General features: G+C 41.2%; 1 pseudogene; it reads left to right on the top strand.

The window, feature by feature from the left end:
* Positions 1-6,073: 6,073 nt before the first annotated feature.
* LOC111729857 lies at positions 6,074-6,191 on the top strand (annotated as a pseudogene).
* Positions 6,192-23,318: the final 17,127 nt, after the last annotated feature.

Here is a 23,318-nt window from a genome sequence, read left to right as displayed (position 1 = left end):
ATCTAATGTAGCATTGCTGTCAGATTCATTTAAAGATAGGAACAGAGGCTTCAAAGGCAACAGCAATTTTTCATAGGTCATGCAGAGGCCTTAGAACCTGGGTCTGGCAGCCTGTAAAGCTGTTCCTGAAGAACAGATGACTGCCCTTCCCATAAATCATGGTGCAGCTCCCTCACTCCATTTCTGGGATCTATAAGTGATAAATCTTGCGACAACTTCTTTTGTGTGAGTGTATTTGCTGCACCTTCAATCGAAACAACTCCAGGGTTTTCACTTCCCCCAAACGGGAGCTCATATGCTGAGGGAGGTCCCTGTTGACCACGTTTGTGGGTGGCTTGTGCCTCCACATATAACAGGTCACATTTGTATATTCTTAATTTAATACACCAGCTAAGGGCCCTCTAACACAGGGAACAGTGGGAGGGGCTGCAGTGTGATGTCTGCCTCATCCACTTTATGGCGGCCTTGCCAGCACAATAGCTTGTGCTCTGGTCACTCATGGAGACCTCATTTGTCCTCCGCTCCAGGATACTGTTTGTCATTTTCAGCAACACTGGACTGTGTGGCCTCAGTGTCCACATGTATAATTGTACCTGCTCCCAGGGGGCTTTGTGAAGATGGGGAGGTCAGTGCACATCCCAAGGCTGAAGAGGGAGGGAGAAGATGATGGGAATCCCCACAGCAGTGGGATAATGGGGTGAGACACGTCTGAAGGGTAGAGCTCAAGGATGGAGCCACTGGTGGCATTCCTCACAAAGAGTGAGGGATTTCAAGAAGAGGAAACAGTCATGAGGCAAGAGATATACTCAGTTTAGGACACATTAGCTTTGAGAAGCTTGAGGTACACCCAGGCAGAGATTTTCAGGAGGACTGAAGGTGTGACAGAGGGTCAGAATCGGAGCTTGCGACCCAGTGAGATGCAGAGTGGGCAGAGAGGAAGGGGACTGAGTACTTCAAATAAGTTCATTAACTGAGTCATTAAGTTAGAGACTTGTCATGTTCATTTCACAGCCTCCTGGTGCCTAACAGGAAGTCTACTCAGTAAACACGTGCTGATTTTACCCAAATCTGTCTGTCTTTTCGTTTTGAATTACTGAAATAGAACTTATTGAATTCAACAGTTTGGTGACTCAGGCTCAGCTTAATAACCTAGGAAGGTGAAATCAAGAATTACAAATAAAAGCAAAATATAGACTCAAGTCAAAACTAAAAATCCAGACTAAAAACTAAGAATCTCAACATGTGCCCCACAGTGACCTCAGGACCTTAGCACGTGCTGCTCTCTCCCCCTGGAATACTCTGCTCACTATATTTCTTGCTCCCTAAATGCCTTCAGGAATTTGCTTAAATGTCTTTCTTGATTTTGTTTTTCTCCATGGTACATATCACCACCTGACTTTGTATATATTTCACTTATTTATTTATTTATTTTTAGGTCTCTTCCACTAGTCTGTCAGCTGCATGTGAATAAGAACCTCCTTCCTCGTTTCACCCAGAGCCGTGCCTTTGGTAACTGTAACAGTCCTGGTACATGGTAGGACCTAGGTGAATGTGTGCTGGATGAGTGAACACTAAGAGTGTAGTGAGGACAAGAGGCAAAATTAGATCCTTGGACGGCAGCTGGTCTGATGGGGACAGTACTAAATATAATAAGCTGCTACCTCCCAGCACTGAGAACAGATGGGTGGGTGTGGAGGTTTAAGAGTCACAGAGTCATTTCATATCCTCCCAATATCTCTTTCCATCTCCCTAAGAAACTTCATGCTCCAGATGGCTCTTACTAATACCCCTGACTCGGGGCAGGGGCTGAGCTGTCAATGTTTCCAGCCCAGAAAGACCTTAGTCCACACTATGAAACTTGGGAGATCCTCTTCTTCACCTTTAGTACCTCCAAGTTCCACCTTTTCCTCGGTTCTCGTAGTTACCAGAGAGTTTCTGAGTCTTCATTCAACAGACCAGCATCCGCTAAGTGTTAGGTGCTGATGCTCATTGAGCCATCATGATTCACCCAGGAAAAGTCCATGGTCTTAAGAGTGGGTGGGGTCCCTCCTGTGCACCTCTGCTGGGACTATTGCTGAACCTGCCTCATATTTGGTCTGAGTTTTCAAGGGTTGCACTCTGCAAAGTGGAGCTTGACTGTGCTTTCTACTTACCCACCCCACCGCTTTCCAGGCTAAAATATTACAAAGAGACAAAGAGACAAAGCGCACATCTTGGTGCAATCCTTAGGGCACTTCGCAACATGACCCCAAACTCACTTCAGACTTGTCTCTGGATGGTCCCAGCCAGCCCCTTTGTCATGGGCTGACTATTTGTCCAATGAACAAGAAGAGTTGTTTCATGCACTTTGATAGTTTCTAGGTGTTTATGGTAAAGACAAGCCCCACACCTTAATGGACGGTGTCTAGAATGATCATAACATAACATGTCAGAAGGTATAAGTGCTACGAAGAAAAAAGCAGAGGTAAGAGAGAGGGAACAGTGGTGGCAGAGATTTGCAGGACCTTGAAGCTACTGTGAAGACTTTTCATCTGGTTAGAGGGGAATCATGGCCAGGTGCTGAACAAGGAAATGGACTCTGAATACTATGAAAGAAACAAAGTGGATAATGACTAGCGAGGTTTAGGGTGGGGAAGCTGTCCCTGCAGATTGTATATGCTGGGAAGGCTTCTCCCAAGAGATAGCATTTGAGCTGAACACTTGCATTGACCATGTTTCCAGCTTTTGTAAACTTGTTGCTTTAACATCTGCCTACATGTATATATCAAACAAGCCTTATTCTGGACCACCCAATGACATGCCTAACTCACCTTTCTTTAGTCTCCTGCTCCCTCATCACTGCCTCCTTTGGAGGAATCCTACTCCTGAGCCTGCTTTTCAAATACAAACCAGCCAATCCAGAAGCCACCCCTAATCACCAGTTCTATAGCTCTCACACTTGAAGCCACTGTCTTCCTGTCCCATTCACCTAGGGCCAAGTACCAAACAACCAGGGAAGCCTCTATATTCCAGAGTCCTGAAATTATTCACACAGTTAATCCTGAGCCTACTTCCTGTGCCTCGCACATTTTTTTTCCTGAAGAAATTACCGTAAAGGTGATTTTCCACAGTTTTTCCCTCTCCCTCTGTCTCCTGACCAAACCTAGTATTTCCCTATGTGGCCTCTATGACATAGTATGTCCCCTCCACTTGAGAACTATGAGTAATAAATTATACTTTCAATGTCAGTTATCTCCTGATCTGTTGGCCTTACTATATCTCAAATTTTCTATTAATATACTATTAATAAGTCGGCCCTGATTAACAGGACACTTTGGAGACACTTAAGCATGAACAAATGAAGAACAAATGAACTATGTAACTTTTTACATTGTTCTCAATGAATTTAATCTTTTAATATATATTAGAGTTCCTTTTCACCAGAAAATGGCAAGTTATATAAAGGTGGAAGACATATAAAATTATATAGACAATATCTGACACCCAAGGAGTCCTAAATATCTGTCTCCTCAGGCCAAGTCTTGACCAGATCCCACATTCTGTCTTCATACGTCTTCCAACAAATGGAATATGGCTGTCTTTTCCAAATTAAGCTTTTATTTATTTTTTAATTTTTTAAAATTTTTAATTTTTCAAATTAAGCTTTTAAAGTTATCAGTTTAGCAGGGAACTCGTTGGTTCCAAACTCATTTTTCTAGCAATAATCAAGTTACGACTCACATGAGATGGCCTGTTTCCTGAGTTATTTAATTAGAATCTACTGATATTAGCAAGGAAAAGAGCACAGCATATTTCAAAATAAGTTACACCTTTAGGAAAGAATGGGGGCTGCACAAATGTGGGAAGAATAACAAGATGACATCCCTGGAAGATATTAGCTCCATACTCATTTAGACGAGAGCATCAAATTTCACGCATTAGATTTCCAGAAAAATACCTGGAGTGGAGAGTAGGTTGCAGCTGAACTTGGCTGTCACCAAATGGAGTGGAAGCCTGAAAATTTCAGACAGCTGTGGTTCTTGGAGAATCTTGACTGAAGAGAACCACACAGAAAAGTCCCCTCCAAGACAGCTGTCCTGATTAGGATAAGGTTCAGCTGCTTTACCAAAGGGCCCCCATGGGAGAATGGCAGACAGAAGTTTGTATCTCTCCGTTTCGGTCTGAAGGCAGACAGTCCAGGGCTGGTCTAACAAGCTTCTCTCCCTCAGTGCTGTCATCCCAGGAGAGTTGCCTTTGTCCAAGGTGGACATAGGCCAGGATGAAGCTCCTGTAGTTTACATTCCTAGAAGCAGGACAGAGGGAGAAGCAGAAGAGCCTGCCTCTCCCTCCTAGGAATATTCTAGAAGTCACACAAATTGCTTTCTTTCCCAACTTGGAAAGAAAGTGTAGTGACTCAGCCAACCTAGCTGCAGAGGAGGCCAGGAAATTCTGTACTCTTGGGCCCCTTGTGCCCAGTTAAAAGTCTGGTGTTCAGTTGCTCTAAAAGAGAAAAGGACAGTGCTTTGGGAGCCAGCTAGACGTCTCTGCCACACTCCATTTAATGTTCCCTCCCATCATTCAACCACCCTCTATCCCAAGTTCATGTTTTATGAAAGATTGTCCATCAGATAAATTACACTAAGTAATTGATAATTCGGGAATTAGCTGAAAATCATGAGCCAATAGGTGCTTTTCATTAGACTTGTTAGCAAATTGCTAGTGGAAATCCACTACTAACTCTGAGGCTCTCTGTCTGGCAAAGATAACAGAGCAGGAAAATGGGAGAACAATAGCAAAGTACCTAATGAGAGCAACTAGGGGTCAGGTGTAGGCTCTAAACTCCATGAGGAAAGTGACACAACACACACCCGCATTCATCTCCCAAGATAATGTTACAGGAAAGAAAACATTTACAACTCAGTGAAGCCACATACAAACTCTTAGAAAAAATTCTCCTCTTCTATTCCCCATCAATCAGAACCTCCATGGGCACAGCATCTGGACTAACATATTATTTTCCATATCTAATTAGCAAGGATTCAGAGAACTTGTACTAGTCAAGGTGGCGAGGATGCAGTGGGATCAGCACTCTCAGTTGCTCCTCTGGATAATACAGATGGTGTCATTTTTTTTTCTGGAACATCCTTTGGCAATAGACATTAAGAAAATATAAAATGTTTATAGCCTTTGACCTAGTAATTCTACTTCTGGAAATTTATAGGAAGAAAATAATCAGAAATACTGACAAAGATTTATATACAAAATATTCACTGCGGTGTTATGTATAATAACCAAAAATTGGAAGCAACTTAACTATTAATAAGAAAACTGTAAAGACAATCAGGATGCACTGTACAATAACTACCATATTGCTTTAAAAAATTTTGTTTTGAAGGAGTTTTGCCATGGGGAAATATACTGGAGCTTTCTAAAGAGGCTTATTAGACTTACTAGATTTCAAAGCAGACTCTTGAGTTTCTCTCTCAAATTTTGTGTCCTCCCCATCTTCTCTATCTCAGTAAAAAGCACCTGTCTTCCTAGTTCAAGTCAAAAATCTAAAATTTGTTCTTAATGCTTTCTTTTCCATCTCTTTGGATAGACACTTCCTCAGCCAGTCTTGCAGGGGCTACCTTCCAATTCCTCTGGGCTGCCCCTTCCCCACTCAACCTCTCCCCTCCCTACCCCATTCATTTTCTACTCCTCCATGCCTTCTCCTCCCCACCCCCCCTCTGCCAAGTTCCCAGTTCAGCATAAGTCTTCTTTCTCAGACGACTACAATGACTTCCTCCTCCTGGGTCCCTGGCTTCCACTCTCCCATTGAGGCCACTGTGCACCCACAGCCAGAAGCATCTTGTCCAGTGGAATTTGATCATGTCCTTCTCTGCTCATGGATGCCCTGCTCTTTAGAACAAAACCCAAAACTCTTCCTGTGAAACCAGCTGGAACTAATGAGAGAGATCAGAGGCAGCCACTGGCCTAGCCAGCAAAGCTCAGACCTCACAGAAAGAAAAAGTCTCTTTAGCAGAGCATTCTGTCATTGGAACTGACTGCTGTCTAGACCTTGAGCTGGGAGATGGTTAAATTAGAAGACACAGTCTACGGCCATGCCACCCTGAATGTGCCGATCTTGTCTGATCTCGGAAGTTAAGCAGGGTCAGGCTTGGTTAGTACTTGGATGGGAGACCACCTAGGAATACCAAGTGCTGTAGGTGTTAAAAAATAATAAAATAAAATAAAATAAAATAAAAAATTAGAAGACACAGATCAAAATGCTCCAGTGGAGGTGGTCCTGGAAACTAGGGGTGCTGGTCTAACTGCTTCCCCTGCAGCTTCACCCACCACCTCTGTGGCAACATAACCCTGCCTGGCCATTTCCTGCTAGAATGAGTTTCTTCCTGAGTTTCTCCCTTCCCCCACCTCAAGGACTCTTCAACTAACACCAGTTGTTTCATGGCTTGCCAACCAATTAATGTTCTTCCTTATATCTGTAGCTGTGTAAGGATGACAAGACTATATAAAATTGCCTGTTATGTTATAATCGGGGCTCAGCCTTCGGATAAGAATCTGCTGAGCCAGTGCCGGCATTAATAAACGCTGCTTCTTGCTTGTAGTCTCGGTGTCTCATCTCTTCATTCAAGAATCCTACAACATTCCTGTGGGCTCATCCGGGATGCAGAGAGGGCAGTTTTTTTTGCTTTCTTTGTCTTCAGGGTCCAGCCTCCAGGACGCGGGGAGACACGGACTCTTTTTGGTGCGCCAACGGGCCCCTTCCCCGTAAGTGGAGAAAAGTTTCTTTCAGTGACCTTGGGTGGCCACCCCAGAAGCACAATGGAACCCAGAGAGGCATGGGTACCAGCCCAGGAGTACTGCCCGACTGAGTGGTAAGGACCCGGGTCCCAGGAACAGTCTGTCGGTTAGAGGACAGAAGGAGAGTCTGATCAACTCCCGAGGTCACCTGTATACATTTGTTAGAGGAAACCGTGATCTCTCAGGTACATAGGGCAGAGGGTAGAGTGTGTTTGGTGTGTGATTGCATGTGACTGAGACGTGGCCTCGCAAAGAAGTGAAAGTTGAGCCCCATCCGTGGTTCTGTGGCGAATCTCATACGGTTTAGGGTGGTGTCACTGGATCTCTGTGAGGAGTCTACTCCAGTGATCTGAGTTGGGGGGTTCATACCGACCCACCAATTGCTAAGAGGCTCCTGAAAGATCTCCGCGAGGAGAGCGGCCAGAAATGGGCAAAGTGAATCTCTGAGTGCATGTGCGACACTGACCATGGGTGGATGGATGGGCAGACAACAGAGTAAACAGACACCTTTAGGTTGTCAAAAAGTGGGACATGGTTCTATAGTGTAGCAGTTAGTACATCTGCTTTACAGGCAGAAGGTCCTGGGTTCACACCACAGTGGAGCCATGGTCCAAGGTCTACCGCTATGCCACCCTGAACAAGTCCAATGTCTGATCTCGGAAGCTAAGCAGGGTCGGGCCTGGTTAGTACTTGGATGGGAGATCACCTAGGAAGGCATAAATAATAATAAAAAAATAATTTAAAAAACTGTTATCCAGACATTATGGAGTTAAACTCACCCTACGGAAACTCCGCACCCTTTGTGAGATTGACAGGCCCTCTTTCGGCATTGGATGGCCAACAGAGGGAGCTCTTGATAAAGAAATCATTGCAAAGGTCTCTCAAGTCATTACAAGTCAAGCTGGCCACCCAGACCAATTCCCTTATATCAATTCTTGGGAGGCAAGAGTTCTCACCAAACCCCCTTGGTTGAGAGTCTACCTAGAGGAGAACTGTAGGGTCCTCCTAGACCAAGCCTTGGCACCCTCCCGAGGTCAGTTGAGCTAAGAGAAGCCTGTGCTGTCAGCACTAGGCCAGACCGAGCTCCATTCTGCTAGGTCCCCAGGAGCCTATGGTCCAAATGATAGTCCGGGGCCGACCTTTTGACTTTATGGTTGACACCGGAGCTGAACACTCAGTTGTAACTTGGCCTGTGGGCTTCCGTTCTCAAAGACAAGCTACCGTTATGGGAGTAACCAGGGGACAAGTCTGTCGCCTCTTCCCACAGCCTCGCCGGTGTAACCTAGGAGGACAAGAAGTCGTCCACAAATTCCTATATCTGCCCGACTGCCCTGTGGCACTGATGGGACAAGAGCTTTTAAGAAAACTACAGGCTCAAATTACCTTTGACACACATGGCCAAGCAGCCCTAACCTTAGGGAGGACAGAAGCAAGGATCATGTTGCTCATGATTTCCCAAGGAGAAGAGTGGGGCATCTATAGTCTCACGGAAGGATCCTAAGGGACTCAAGCTCCCCTTCAAATTGCTTGGAGTGTAAGCTGAAGACAACCCTCCAGGACAGGCCTGACACATTCCTCTAGTAGTAGTAGAGTTAAAACCAGGAGCTGAGCCAGCCCACCGAAAACAGTATTTCATCCCTCATAAAGCACAAGTGGGGATCCAAAAACATTTAGAGAGACTTCTGAAGTATGGAATTCTTAGTCCCTACCAATCATCCTGGAATACACTTCTCTTGCCAGTTCAGAAGGCAGGGACCAATAAATACTGGCTGGTCCAAGATTTATGAGCAGTCAACCAGGTGACTGTCACCCTGCACCCTGTCATCCCCAAGCCATATACCCTCCTAGGCCTCATCCCTGCTGTGGCAGCTTATTTCACCTGTCAAAACCTCAAGGATGCCTTCTTCTGCATTCGCCCGATTTCTCAGAGTCAACCAACCTTTGCCTTCTAATAGGAAAGCCCTAAAAGTGGAGACAAGGGCCAGTTGACATAGATGTGACTGCTTCAGGGGTTCAAAAACTCCCCAACTATCTTTGAGACAGCTCTAGCCTTAGATTTAAAGGCCTTCCCGGCAAACCAACACAGCTGTATGTTACTTCAGTATGTAGATGACCTCCTCTTAGCAGGAAAAACCTATGAGGGATACATGGAAGGAACGCATGTACTCCTCAGTCTCCTCTGGGAAGCATGTTACAAGGTCTCAAAAAGGAGGCTCAAATCTGCCAAGAAAGAGTCAAATACCTCGGCTTCCATCTGTCACAGGTGGCCCAGAAAGGAAACAAATGGTCTGCTCAATTCCCGTCCCTACCACCCGAAGACAAGTCTGCGAATTTCTCGGAGCAGCTGGTTTCTGCAGAATCTGGATACCTAATTTCTCCATCCTGGCCAAATCCCTCTATAAAGACACAAAGCGGGGAGAATGGGAGCCCCTACTCTGGGAATCTACACAACAGAAGGTCTTTAAAAAAATCAAACAGTCACTCACTAACACTCCCAAACTAAGACTCCCAGACTTAACCAAATCTTTCTTTCTGTATGTACGCAAGCGCATGGATGTCATAGTAAGGGTCTTAACTCAACTGCTAGGATCTTGGCACCGTCCCATGGCTTATCTCTCCACACAGCTTGACTCTATCACCCAGGGCTGGCTACCCGGCTTGCGAGCATTAGCTGCCATGGTCCTAGTGTTAGAGGCCGACAAACTGACTATGGAGCAAGAACTGACAGTTTGAGTACCACATTCAGTAATGACATTACTAGAATACAAGGGATAATATTGGCTAACTAATGCCTGGACAGTCAGAATCTAAGGAAAGCTGTGTGAGAATCCATATATCCGTCTAGAGGTAGTACGAACCTTGAACCCAGCCACCTTGTTACCCGTTGGGCCCAGCCAACCAGATCACAATTGCATTGAAGTCATAAATGAAGTGTTTTCCAGCCAACCCAACTTGACAGACCACTGATTATAAAGCTTTGTGAGGGGAGCGGAACGCCTTGCAGGATATGCTGTGGTGACCCTACATTCTACCATTGAGGCAAAACCTCTGCCTAGAGGAACTTCAGCACAAAAGGCAGAGCTCATCGCCTTGACCCACGCCCTTCAGCTAGTAGCAGGAGTGTGTGCTAACATATACACTGACTCTAAGTATACCTTTACCACCCTCCGTGTACATGGAGCCCTGTACAAAGAGAAGGGTCTAATCAATTCTAGGAGAAAAGACATAAAATATGAAAGGAAATTTTAGAACTCTTAGATGCTGTGTGGGCCTCCAAGAAAGTAGCAGTCGTGCACTGCAGAGGACATCAAAAAAAGGACACCATAATGGCCCGAGGCAACCACAAGGCAGACCATGTTGCCAAACTGGCAGTGGCCAAAGAAATGGCCAGCCCTACGGCTCTAACCGCTTCCCTGTTTCCTAGTCCCTTAGCCTAATGGGACCCCAAGTATTCACCTCAAGAAGAAGCCTGGTTTAAGACTGAAGAGGGAAGCTTCCTCCCCGGTGGATGGTAGAAGTTCAAGGACGGGTGAATTGCAGCCCCCAGCTTTTGTCGAGCAGTTTCACCCAAGGACTCACCTTGATTGCACTGTCCTAGAAACCACTCTGGGCCAGTACTTCTACGTCCCTTGGCTCTCTAGCATCTCCTGAGCGGTGTGTGAATGGTGCGAAGTCTGTGCCCGCAACAACCCCAGGCAAGGGCCATGTGTCCCACCGGGGGTCCAAAGTGTTGGTGGCACTCCCTTTGAGGAACTTGAAGTAGACTTCACTGAAATGCCTCGATCATGGGGCCGCAAGTATCTTTTGGTCTTTGTATGCACCTATTCCGGTTGGGTAGAGGCTTATCCCACCCGGACTGAGAAGGCCTGAGAAGTAGCCAGACTGCTCCTCCGAGAAATTGTTCTCCCATTTAGCCTACCAATTACCATTGGCTCAGATAATGGGCCAGCCTTTGTAGCAGAAATAATGCAGCTACCAGCCAAGAATTTAAATATTAAATAGAAATTGCATACCGCCTATCAACCACAAAATTTGGGGCAAGTGAAACACATGAACAGGACCCTTAAGACTCAGTTAGGAAAACTGTCAGGAGACACATCTACATTGGGACGAAGTCCTTCCCATGGTACTATTAATAATCAGGTCGGCTCAAAACAAGAAGACTGGGTTCTCCCCTTACGAGATCCTGTGTGGGTAGCCACCACCACTCATCAAAGGACTACGAGGAGATCTCAAGGAAATAGGTGAATTGACTCTGAGACAACAGCTTCAGGCTCTAGGGACCACCTTCCAGATTCTCAGCCAATGGATTAGTGAAAGGCTCCCTGTCAGTTTAATCACTGAACTTCATTCCTTTAAGCCAGGAGACGCTTTCTGGGTAAAGGAATGCAACATTCAGCCCCTAAAATCTATGGAGAGGTCCCTTTACTGCTATTTTGTCTGCCCCCACTGCAGACAAACATCGTGGATACATAATAGCAGACTTAAACCTTCAGCTGCAGAGTGGGAATGTGTTCCAGACTCTTCTGAGCTCCCCAAGGCAACCCTCTGGAAGAAAACACCAGCTGTGCCAACAGACCAAATGTAAGACGTCAGGCCCGCTTTTGTTAGACTGGAAGCTGACCAATCTACACGTGGCAGAAGCCTGAGGGTGACATCTCATCAGGATAACACCTTTAAAGACTCTTTTCCTTCTCCTCCTACTCTGACACGTGTATGGCACCAGTCTTCCCACTTCTTCTTCCCCTTGTATCCATTGCATGCAAAGGTACAGGATAGGGTCCAACATTGCCACCGGTTTCACTTCCATAACTGGCCTACCCGAAGAGTGTGCCCTAAATGCATTGGAGCCCCTTCCTGATGGGAATAGGGGAAAAGCCTGACTCGTATCTTAATTTCAGGAAGCTCAGCCGCACAGGTAAGTGACCCCTAAGCTGCTTTGTGGCCCACAACCACGTCGCTTCTGTGACCACCCTCGCCTTCCCTGCCAGGAATGGTTTTACAAGACCTTGTTATCCTATTGTGGACCTCTTGGTCATAATTAGCACAGGCCACAGGACCCAAAGCCCCTCTGAGTCTTTCTACAAATGTTAGGTAATATCAGTATAGGAAGGTAATGCAATTTTTGCCTTTCTGCCCTGCAGTACGGCTCATAGCCTTTCCCCTTTGGAACCACACTTGTGCTGTTGGGAGTTCCTGTGATAATTCTCTTATGTAATTTTTCCATTAGTTGTTCTGATTAAATCCAAGTACTACATTACTACATGCTTCTCAAACTGGGGGATGCACAATCCTAGTTCTGTGCAAGGAGAATGCAAAGCAGACTATCTGATGCATCTTTCTGGAGCATTGATTTTTATTACAAAATTTGGAAGAACCCAGCACTTTATTAAAAACTTCTCCCCCAAACATGGAAGAAAAGTCAGAGAAAGGTGGAGGAGGAGAGAAAGGTCCTAGGAAATAATGTCCAGTATCACCCATGTGGGGGCTGAGGGGTAGATCTGAAGGGCAGCCTCTTCTCTTGTACTCCAGGGGCTCCAGGCCATCCTCCAAGCTCACCAGGTATTTTGAATATAATGCTTCTGAAGGCCACAGAGATGCCAGATATCCTCCTGATCTGAATCACAGAGAACCCTTGCAGTTTGCAGACCTATGCTGTCTACTGGACCAAGTTCCCTTGCCTGGGGGCCCTTGCACACACGTGTATTTCTTGCATTGCTCCCACCTGCAGCTGTTTGCACCCAACTTCTGATCGATCTCCTGCACCACATTGCAGCCTCCCTAGAGCTCAGCATCTTCTTGCTCTCCATTTAAATTGCAAGGAGTGTGGCTCCACTTCCCCACAATTTTTGTGGCTCTGCTTTGGCCATCCACCATGAGCTTAAATTGTCTTTATTCTACTACGTTCATCATGCTGATTCTTGCTGGGTGGCCTAAAGCAGAGGTGTCTTAGGATAAATAAAGTTCAAGATTCTCCCAACTACCCCCTGCCAGTCCTGGCTGTGGCCAGAAGGAAAGCTAGGGTCACACCAGTAGGATGCCCAGCATAGAAAGAATTTTCATTACAAGACACACCCAAGAACAGTTGGTTCCCTCTGAGGCTCCATTGCTATTGCTGCTGCTGCTGGTGCTGTAGATAGAGGGGGAGGCCCCAAGGCCATGCCAAGGGGCTGGGTTGAGGGTGGTGGTTCTCAATTCCATGTTGTTATGTGGGACTATTAAGCTCTTTGGACTTCTGCCCTGATTCCTGGTCCTCAGGCCACTGGTTTTCTACTTTACTGATCCAGGTGGGAATAGTAAGCTCACTACAACTGAATTTTACTGGCTGAACTTCATGGATTGGGTAAGTACTGTGGCTGTTGGGTTCAGGGGAAGGAGAGGGCCTTACTGTGATGGTGTGGCCCTACACCTTGGTTTTCTTGGAGCTCAGGATCAGATACATGACCATCACACTGTCATACCTCCTGCTACTTAATGAGGCCTAGATCTGGTCCCACTCAAAGTCCATGGTTATCATAATATCTGTCACCCCGGGGCCCTTTTCATCACAGGGTGGCTCACTGTAAGGTCTGAGTTTGTCCTCCTGGCCCATGTTTATCCACAGGTCCTTCATTATTTTCTCTAAAGTTTCTCTGCTGCTGGGGTTGAGGATCATCGATTTCTGCAAGAGGTTTTTACATTCAAATGACAAACAACAACAATAACAACAACAACAACAACAACAACAACAACAACAACAACAAACGCTGTCAAAGCTCCCAGAAAAGTCTTCTCCCACAAAAGGCAGGATCCAATACAGAACAACTCCCAGGCTCCACATATCCACTGTGCAGCCATCGTAGTTTTGGCCCTGGAAGAGTTCTAGGGCAGCATAAGGTGGGGCTGTCACAGAAAGTATTCCATTTATGGCTGATAAACTTGTTACTGAGGCCAAAGTCTGCAATTTTTATATTCATCTTAGCATCAAAAACATGTTCTTTGGCTTCAGGTCCCTATGGACAATGCCCTTCCGGTGGTAGTACTGTACAGCAGATACTACCTGCCAGAATTTGCCACGGGCCTCTTTCTCTATTATATAGCCATGGTCCTGTAAATAATAAAACATGTCTTCCTGCTAACATACTTTGAGACTAAGAAGAATGTTTCTGCTGAGTCAATCATATAGAATAATTTTATAATATTGGTGGCCTTCATGCTCTGGAGTTTGCAGAAAAGTCTCTGGAAGCTAGAATACCTCTGCTGACTCTTGATAATGACCTTTCTGAATGAAAGATAGAATTTATCATATTTATCACAATATGATCTTCAACAGATTTTTCATTATAAACTTTGGAGTCTCAATGGCAGCAGTTTGATGATCTGTTCAAAGTATTGAAGGAAAAAAAGATGTCAATCAAGAATCCTCTATCTGGCAAAACTGTCTTTCAAAAAGGAGAGTGAAATTAAGACATAGAGTTCTTTACCACTATACCTTCCCTGCATGAAAGGAGTCCTTCGGGTTGGAATGAAAGGACACTAGACAGTAACTCAAAGCCTTATAAATAAATAAAAATCGCTAGTAAAAGTAAATATACAAATAATTATACAAGCTGGTACAATTGTAACTTTGGTTTGTAGCTCTACTTTTTGTTTTTTACATGATTTAAGAGACTAATGTATTTTTAAATCCAGTTATTAGTCTATATTTTTTAACTCACAATGCATAAAGATGTAATTTTGTGACACCAATAATCGAAAGGGGTAGGATCAGAGCTGTATAGGAATGGAAAGTTTGTATATTACTGAAGTTAAGCTGGTATAAATTCACATCAGAGAGTTATAACTTAATAATGTTACATAGCCATGAAATATACACAGAAGGAACTAAAAAAACTTAAACATTTCACTATAAAATCAACTAAACACAAAAGACAGTCATGTAAGAAATGAGGAACAAAAAAGCTATAAGGCATATAGAGAGCAAACAGCAAAGTCAATGAGGTAAGCCCTTCTTTATCAGCACTTTATTTTTTATTAAAATTATCGGAGTGACATTGGTTTATAAAATCAAATAGGTTTCAAGTATACAATTCAATAAAACTTTATATTTATACTGCATTGTGTATTCACCAGCCAAAGTTAAATTTCCTTCCATCACCAAATATTTTACCTCTTTTACCCCTATCTACCTCCCCTTACCCCCATTTCCCTCTGGTGATCACTAGTCCACTGTCATGTCCATGAGTCTCTGTTTGTTTGTCTTGTTCATTTGTTGCTTTCTGTTTTATGTCCCACATATGTGTGAAGTTATATGTTTCCCAACTTTTTCTGTCTGATTTATTTCACTTAGCATGATAACCTCAAGATCCATCCATGTTGTTGAAAATGGCAGTATTTCATCTTATCTTATGTCTGAATAATATTCCACTATATATATGTACCGCATCTTTTTTAACCAGTTTTCTATTGATGGATACTTTGGTTGCTTTCGTGTCCTGGACACTCTGAATAATGTTGCTATGAATATTGGAGTACATATATCTCTATGGATAAATGTTTTCAATTTGGGGGGTAGATACTCAGAAGAGGGCTTCCTGGGTCATATGGTAATTCCATTCTTAGGTTTTTTTGAGGAAGCTTCATAGTGCTATCCATAGTGGCTGTACCAATTTACATTCCCAAAAGCGGTATATGGAGGTTTCCTTTTTCCTCACAACCTCTCCAACACTTGTTATTATTTGTCCTGTTGATGCTAGGCATTCTAACAGGTGTGAGATGGTATCTCACTGTGGTTTTGATTTGCATTTCCCTAATAGCTAGTGAAGTTGAGCATCTTTTCATGTCTGTTGGCCATTCATATGTCTTCTTGGGAGAAGTGTCTCTCCAGATCCTCTGCTCATCTTTAATTTTTTTTTTATTGTTGAGTTGTATGGGTTCTTTATATATTTTAGAAATTAGGCCCTTATCAGAGGCATTGTTTGCAAATATATTTTCCCATTCAGATGGTTGCTTTTTTGTTTTGTTGATGGTTTCTTTTGCTGTGCAAAAGCCTTTTAGTTTGATATAGTCCCGTTCATTTATTTTTGCTTTTACCTCCCTTGACTTTGAGGTCAAATTCATAAAATCCTGTCTAAATCCAAGGTCCATGAGTTTAGTACCTATGTTTTCTTCTATTCAATTTATTGTTTCAAGTCTTATATTCAGGTCCTTAATCCATTTTGAGTTAATTTTGGTGTGTGGTGATAGACAACCATCTAGTTTCATTCTTTTGCAGGTAGCTTTCCAATTTTCCTAGCATCATTTATTGAAGAGCTCTCCTTTCTCCACTGTATATTTTTGGCTCCTTTGTCAAAAATTATTTGCCCATATAAATATGGATTTTCTTCTGGACTCTCCATTCTGTTCCAGTGGTCCATGTGTCTGTTTTTCTGCCAATACCATACTGTTTTGATTATTGATGCTTTGTCATATAAATTGATGTCAGGCAGAGTGATTATCAGTAATTACTTTAAATGGATTAAACATTCCAATCAAAAGGCAGAGATTGGCAGAATGGATAAAAAACACATGATCCAACTATAGATTATCTATAAGACCTTCACTTTAGATCTGGAGACACAAAAAGGTTGAACTTGACAAGATAAAAAAAGATAGTTCATGCAAAAAGTAATCAAAAGAGGCCAGGTGTGGCTACATTAATGTCAGGCAAAATAGACTTTAAAGTAGAAAAAGTTACAAGGGAAAAGGACATTATATATTAATAAAAGGTTCAATACAGCAGGGAATATAACAATTACAAACATTTTCACAAATCATCAAAATATCTGAAGTAAAAATAGACTGAACTGAAGGGAGAAATAGAAAGTTCTACAATAATAGTTGGAGCCTTCAATAACCCACTCTCAATACTGAGTAGAACAAGGAGACAAGTGATAAATGAGGTAATTGAGGAGTTGAACAACACAATAAACCAACCAGATCTAATTGATATACACAGGACACTACACGATAACAGAATACACGTTCTTAAGTGAACGTGGGACATTCCACAAGATAGACCATACATTAGGCCACAGCTTAAGTCTAAATAGATTTAACAGATAGATATCACACAAAGTATCTTCTCTAACTACTATGTGATGAAGTTAGAAATTAAGAGAAGGAAAAGTGAAAAGTTTACAAAACTGTAGAAATTAAATAACACATTCTTAAAGAACCAATGGATGAAAGAAGAAATCACAAGAAAAAATTGGAAAATACTTACAAAACAAAAATAACGTGCCAAAACTTATGGGACATAGCAAAGCAGTGCTCACTGGAAAATTTATAGCTATAAATGCTTACATTACAAAAGATCTCAAACCAGCAACCAAACTATACAACTTAAAGATCTAGACAAAGAAAAACTAAACCCAAAGCTAGCAGAAGGAAGGAAGTAATAAAGATTAGAATAGAGATAAAATGGAAAGCAATAGCAAACTAAACTAAAAGTTGGTTCATTGAAAAGATTAACGAAAGTAACAAACTTAGCTAGATGGACTAAGAATGAAAGAGACAACTCAGCTAAAATTGGAAATGAAAGTAAGCATATTACTACTGACAATGAAGAAATAAAAAAGATTATAAGAGAATACTGAGAGAGGATTCTGTGAAGATGGTAGAGTAGGAAGCAGGAGGAAACTGTCTCTACACTTAGAAAACAACTGCACTGGCAGGACCTGTGTGATAGACCTATCCTGGAACTCTGGAGTCTACTGAGGCTTTCAACTTCCAGAGGAACTCTTGGATGTCAAATAGTGCTCATTTCTGTCAATTTTAGCTCTGCGCATAGCAATTGATACCCATTTTCCCACCCCCAGCCTCATGGCAGGCACCTGTGCAGGTATTCCAGGGGCAGTTTGTACACAGCTCACAGAAGACAGGGTGGGCAAAAATGACCCTGTTTGCCAAATATTGAGGATCTGAGTTCTGATGGCTGATTGGTGCCTCTAACACAAAGGTGCAGACAAACAGGCAGTCAGCCATTGTTACAGCACCTCCTCCCATTGTTGCTGCACCTCCCTCCTCCACACCATTGTTGCAAGCCCTTATCCCCAACTGGCTTGATTTCCAGTAAATTTAAATGCTCTTTTTATTCACTCACCTTTATTTTTCTCTTTTTATTCTTTTGTGAGCCAGATAGTAAAGACTAGAACATTCAAAACTAACTGCATGTTTAGGCAAAATTAGCAAACAATCTAACATGCCAAGAGAAAGCCTCAGGAAAGACTTGAGAAGACCTTGCAGGCCAGGAAAGTGGGATGATAAAGCCAAAGTTCTGAAAAAATAAACTGCCAAACAAGGAATACTTTACCTGGCAAAATTTTCCTTCAGAAATGAGGTGAGGTAAAGATTTTACCAAAAAGCTAAGGGAGCTCACCATCACTAGACATGCCTTACAAGAAATGCTGAAAGGAGTTCTTCAAGCTGAAATAAAAGTGCTATAGTCATATAAAAAACGTACAACACACTGTTAAAGATAAGTATATAGTAAAATTCAGAATACTCTAATTTGAATATGGTGGTGTGTTAACTCTACTATAAACATTAAAAAACAAAAGTATTAAGAGAACTATAGCTATAAAATTTGTTTATGGATACAATATATAAAAAGAGGTAAATCGTGATATCAGAAACATAAAAGGTGAGGGGCAGTAAAAGGAGAGATTTAGTATGCAATAAAAATTAAGTCGTCAGTATAAAATAAAATGTTATGTTTTATGCAAACTTCATGGTGTAACGCAGGAGCCACAGGCCTGAAACTTGCACCTGGATTTGGATATTGCAAAAATATCACTAGGAGGACCAGAGAGGTGAGAAATGCTGTTTATTACTCAAAGGCAGAGAAGCTTCATCAGGCTGGTCAAAGCTGCAGGAATAAAGATGCTGACCAAGAGCAAGCAGAGTTTTTTGTGCACAGAAGCAGAGGGAGGAATGATCTCATTAGGGAACAGCCACCTTCCCAAACGGATGAAAGTAAGATGTGCTGCTTGGTTACAGGAGCAGATAATGTCCATGGGATCAGCAGAAAACATCCTTGGTAGTAGGCACTGCTGAAAGCTCTTTGTATACTGCCTTCCTTGGCTGCTGGCCGGGCAGCTATCCGTCTTCTGAGTATGTGGAGGGTCTATGTTCTGAGTTAACCCTACACATGGTAACTACAAAGCAAAAATCGATAGTTGAAGACTAAAAGACAAAAGAAGGAAATGAAAGCATACCCCACAGAAAATTAACAATTTACAAAGGATGACAGTAAAAGAGGAAGACAGGCAAAAGGGGCCTACGAAACAGTCATAAAAGAACTAATAAGATGATATTAGTAAGGCCTTACCTATTAATAATTACTTTAAATATAAATGAATTAAATTCCCCAATTAAAAGGCATAGAATGGCTGAATGGGTAAAAAAACAACAGACAACCCAAATATGTGCTGCTGACAAGTGACTCATTCAATTTTAAGGCTACACATAGACTGAAAGTGAAGGAATAAAAAAAGATATGCAAATGAAATGAAATGCAAATGAAAACCAAAAGAGAACATGAATAGCTATGCTTATATTAGATTAAATAGACTTTAACTTAAAAGATGTAACAAAGACAAAGAAGATCATTATATAGTGACAAAGTGTCCAATCAATCAAAAAGATGTAAGAATTATAAATATATATGCACCTAACTTCCAAGCATCTAAATATATCAAGCAAATGCTAACAGTTATAGAAGGAGAAATAGACAATACAATAATAGTAGGGAACCACAGTACCTCACTTTCAATAATGGAAAGGTCAGGACCAAAATCAATAAGGAAATATTGGAACTGAGCTATACCTTAGACCGAATGGACAAACAGAAATATACAGAGCACTGTAGCCAACCACAACAGAATATACATTCTTAAGTGCATACAGAATATTCTCCAAGATAAATGATATATTAGGTCACAAAACAAGTGCTAGCAAACTTGATAAGATTGAAATAATACCAAATATCTTTTCTGACCACAATGATATGAAACTAGATATCAACAAAAAGAGAAAAACTAGATAATTCACAAATAGGTAGAAATTAAAGAGCACATTCCCAAATAATCAATGGGACAAAAAAAAATATTAAATGTAAATCAAAATGAAAAAAAACTTGAAACAAATGAAAATATAAATACAACATATCAAAACTAATGAGATGCAGCAAAAGCAGTCTAATAAGGAAGTTTATACCAATAAGTACCTACATTAAGAAGAAAAATCTTAAAATAAACAACATAACTTTACACCACAAGGAACTAGAAAATAAACACACTAATCCCAAAGTTACTCAAAAGAAGGAAATAATAAACATCAGAGCAGAAAAAAATGGATAACTTCCTAGAAACATACAATCTGCCAAGACTGATGGCTAAGAAATATAAAACCTAAACAGACGAATAATTAGCGAGAGACTGAATGAGTAAGTAAAACATCCCAACAAAAAGCCCAGGACCAAATGTCTTTACTGGTGAATTCTACCAGACATTTAAAGAAAAATTAATATCAATCCTTTCTAAACTCTTCCAAAAATATGATGGGAAAGAACGCTCTCAAAATTATGTCATGAGGCCACCCTTACTCTAATATCAAAACTAGATAAGTACACTAGAAGAAAATGACAAGCCTATGTCCCTGATGAATGTAGATGTAAAAATTCTCTACAAAATAAGAGCAAACAAAATTCAACAGTGCATGAAAACAATCATACACCAGGATCAAGCAGGATTTATTCCTAAGATGCAAGGATGGCTCAACATATGCAAATCAATAAATAAAATGAGAAAAAATATTTGCAAGCTTTCTATCTGATGAGTTAATATCCAAAACATATAAGAAATTCATAAAATTTGATAGCAAAAAACAACTATCTAATTTAAAAATGGGCAGAGAGCGTGATAAATTTTTTCCAAAGAAGACATACAAATGGCCAACAACAACATGAAAAGATGCTTAAAATCATTAACCATGTGAGAAATGCAAATCAAAATGAGATATCACCTCACACCTGTTAGACTGGCTATTATGAAATGGAAAGATAAGTGTTGGCAAGGATGTGGAGAAAAAGAAACTCTTGTGGACCATCAGTAGGAATGTAAATTGACACATAGATTGTAAAAAATGGTATGGAGGTTCTTTAAAATTACAAATAGAATTACGATATGATCCAGCAGACCCATTTACTGGCATATATTCAAAGGGAAATAAATTACTATCCTGAAGAGATATGTCCACTTGTATGTTTATTGCACCATTATTTACAATAGCCAAGACATGGAAATACCTAATTCCATTGATAAATGAATGGTTAAAGAGTTATTCATCCACATAAAAAAAGGAAATGTTGTCATTTGTGACAGCATGGATGGACCTTGGGACATTAGGCTAAGTGAAATAAACCAGACACACAAAGACAAATACTGTTGATGTTACTTATATATGTGTGGAACCTAAAAAAGCTGAATTCATAGAAACAGAGAGTAAAATGGTGATCGTTAGGGGGTGGGAGAAATGGGCAGATGTCAAAAGTACAAACTTCCCCTTATTAGATGAATAAGTTCTGGGGATCTAAAGTATGGGATTGTGACTATAGTTAACGATACTGTATTATATACTTGAAAGTTGCTAAAGGAGTAAATCTTAAATGTTCTCACAACAAAAAGTAATTATGTAAGGTGATGGAGGTGTCAACTAACATTATTGTGACAATCATTTAGCAATATACACATGTATCAAATCATCACTTTGTCCACCTTAAATTACACAATGCTGTATGTTAATTATATACCAATAAAGCTAGAAAAACATTGCAATGCATACAAAGAAACAGAAAAGCATGACCCATTCACAGGAAAAAAAATAATTCAACAAAAACTTCCCTGAAAAAGATCTGATGGCAGGCTCAGAAAAGACCTGAAAAGACTCAAAGTTACACATCAGAGTGTTGCTGCTTGGCTCATAGATAGCCTACAACATTAAAAATTTACCATAATCAAAAACAACAACACCTTGGGTAAGGAGGAAAATGTGATTTCCAAAATCATCGCATTATCAAATTCAAATGTCCAGTTTTCAAGAAAAAAATTCACAAAGCCTATGAAGAAAAATAAAGTATGACCCATTCAAAGGGAAAAAATTAATCAACATAAACAGTCTCTGAAAGATTTGATGGCAGATATACTAGACAAAGACTTTATTAAAACAACTGTCTGGAAAAGCTAAAAGATCTAAAGGAAAATGTGGATAAAACTGAGAAAACGAACAATATATGAATAAATTGAAAATATAAATATAGAGATCTAAATCCTAAAAAAATTCTGTATCTAAAAAGTACAATAATTGAAATGTAAAATTTTCTAAAGGATTTCAGAGTCAGGTTTGACCAGGCAGAAGAATTAGTGAACTTGTGTGCTGGCTGGAAAATTACTGCTTGGCTATCGCCCATGGGAACATAGGCTATCACCCATGGGAACATAACATTCTAACAATAAGCTTTCTGCTTCTGTACCCCCGCTTGCACACCTAACTTGTGGGGTGACAGGTAGTGAATAGGAGAAAAATAGACCTTTGTGTTTAAGACAGAATGAGGAATGGGATTTAGGGCTTAAAAACCCTGTACCTCTCTACATTTCAGGGCTGCTTAATTTGGAGTCTGCGTACCCCTGGCAGACCCAGCTGGCTGAATAAAGAGTGTGTTTCCTATGACTCACTGATTTCTGGTGGTCTGTGTGTCTTTCGGGGGCTGGTGGCTACAACACTTGAAGATAGGACAATGGAAATTACTGAGTTTGAGGACAGAAAGAAAAAAGAAGAAAAGTAAACAGAGGCCATAGGACCTGTGAGACACCATCAAGTGGATCAACATACACACTATAGGAGTCCAAGATGAAGAAAAGAGAGAGGGGCAGAGAGACTATTTGAAGAAATACTGCCTGAAAACATAACATATTTGATGAAAATCATAAATATAAATATCCAAGGAGTTCAAAGAACTCCAAGTTAATTGAACTCAAAGAGACCCACATAGAGACACATTATAATCAATCTTGAAAGCAACAAGAGAGAAGGAAATCATCACAAACAAGCAATCCTCAATTAGAGTATCAGCAGATTTCTCATCAAAAACTTTGGAGGCCGGGTGGCAGTAGGATGACATATACACAATACTAAAAGAAAAAAAAAAACCCTATCAATCAAGAATCTTATATCCAGCAAAACCATTTTTCAAAAGTAAGGGAGAAATAAAGACATTCCCAGACTAGACCTGCTCAGTATTACATACTCAAGAGAGTCCTGCATGTTGAAATGAAGGGACACTAGACAGTAACTCATAGCTGTATGAAGAAATAAAGATCTCAATAAAGGTAAATACATGGTAAATTATAAAAGCAACTAGTATTAAAACAATGGTTTGTAACTGCACTTTTGTTTTCTATGTGATTTAAGAGACTAATGCATGTTGAAAAAACATTATTCATTCAAAAGTTAGT

Source organism: Pteropus vampyrus, unplaced genomic scaffold (genome assembly GCF_000151845.1).
Source record: "Pteropus vampyrus isolate Shadow unplaced genomic scaffold, Pvam_2.0 Scaffold285, whole genome shotgun sequence".
Classification (NCBI taxonomy): Eukaryota; Metazoa; Chordata; class Mammalia; order Chiroptera; family Pteropodidae; genus Pteropus; species Pteropus vampyrus.
This window is presented reverse-complemented; position numbering and strand designations above follow the sequence as displayed.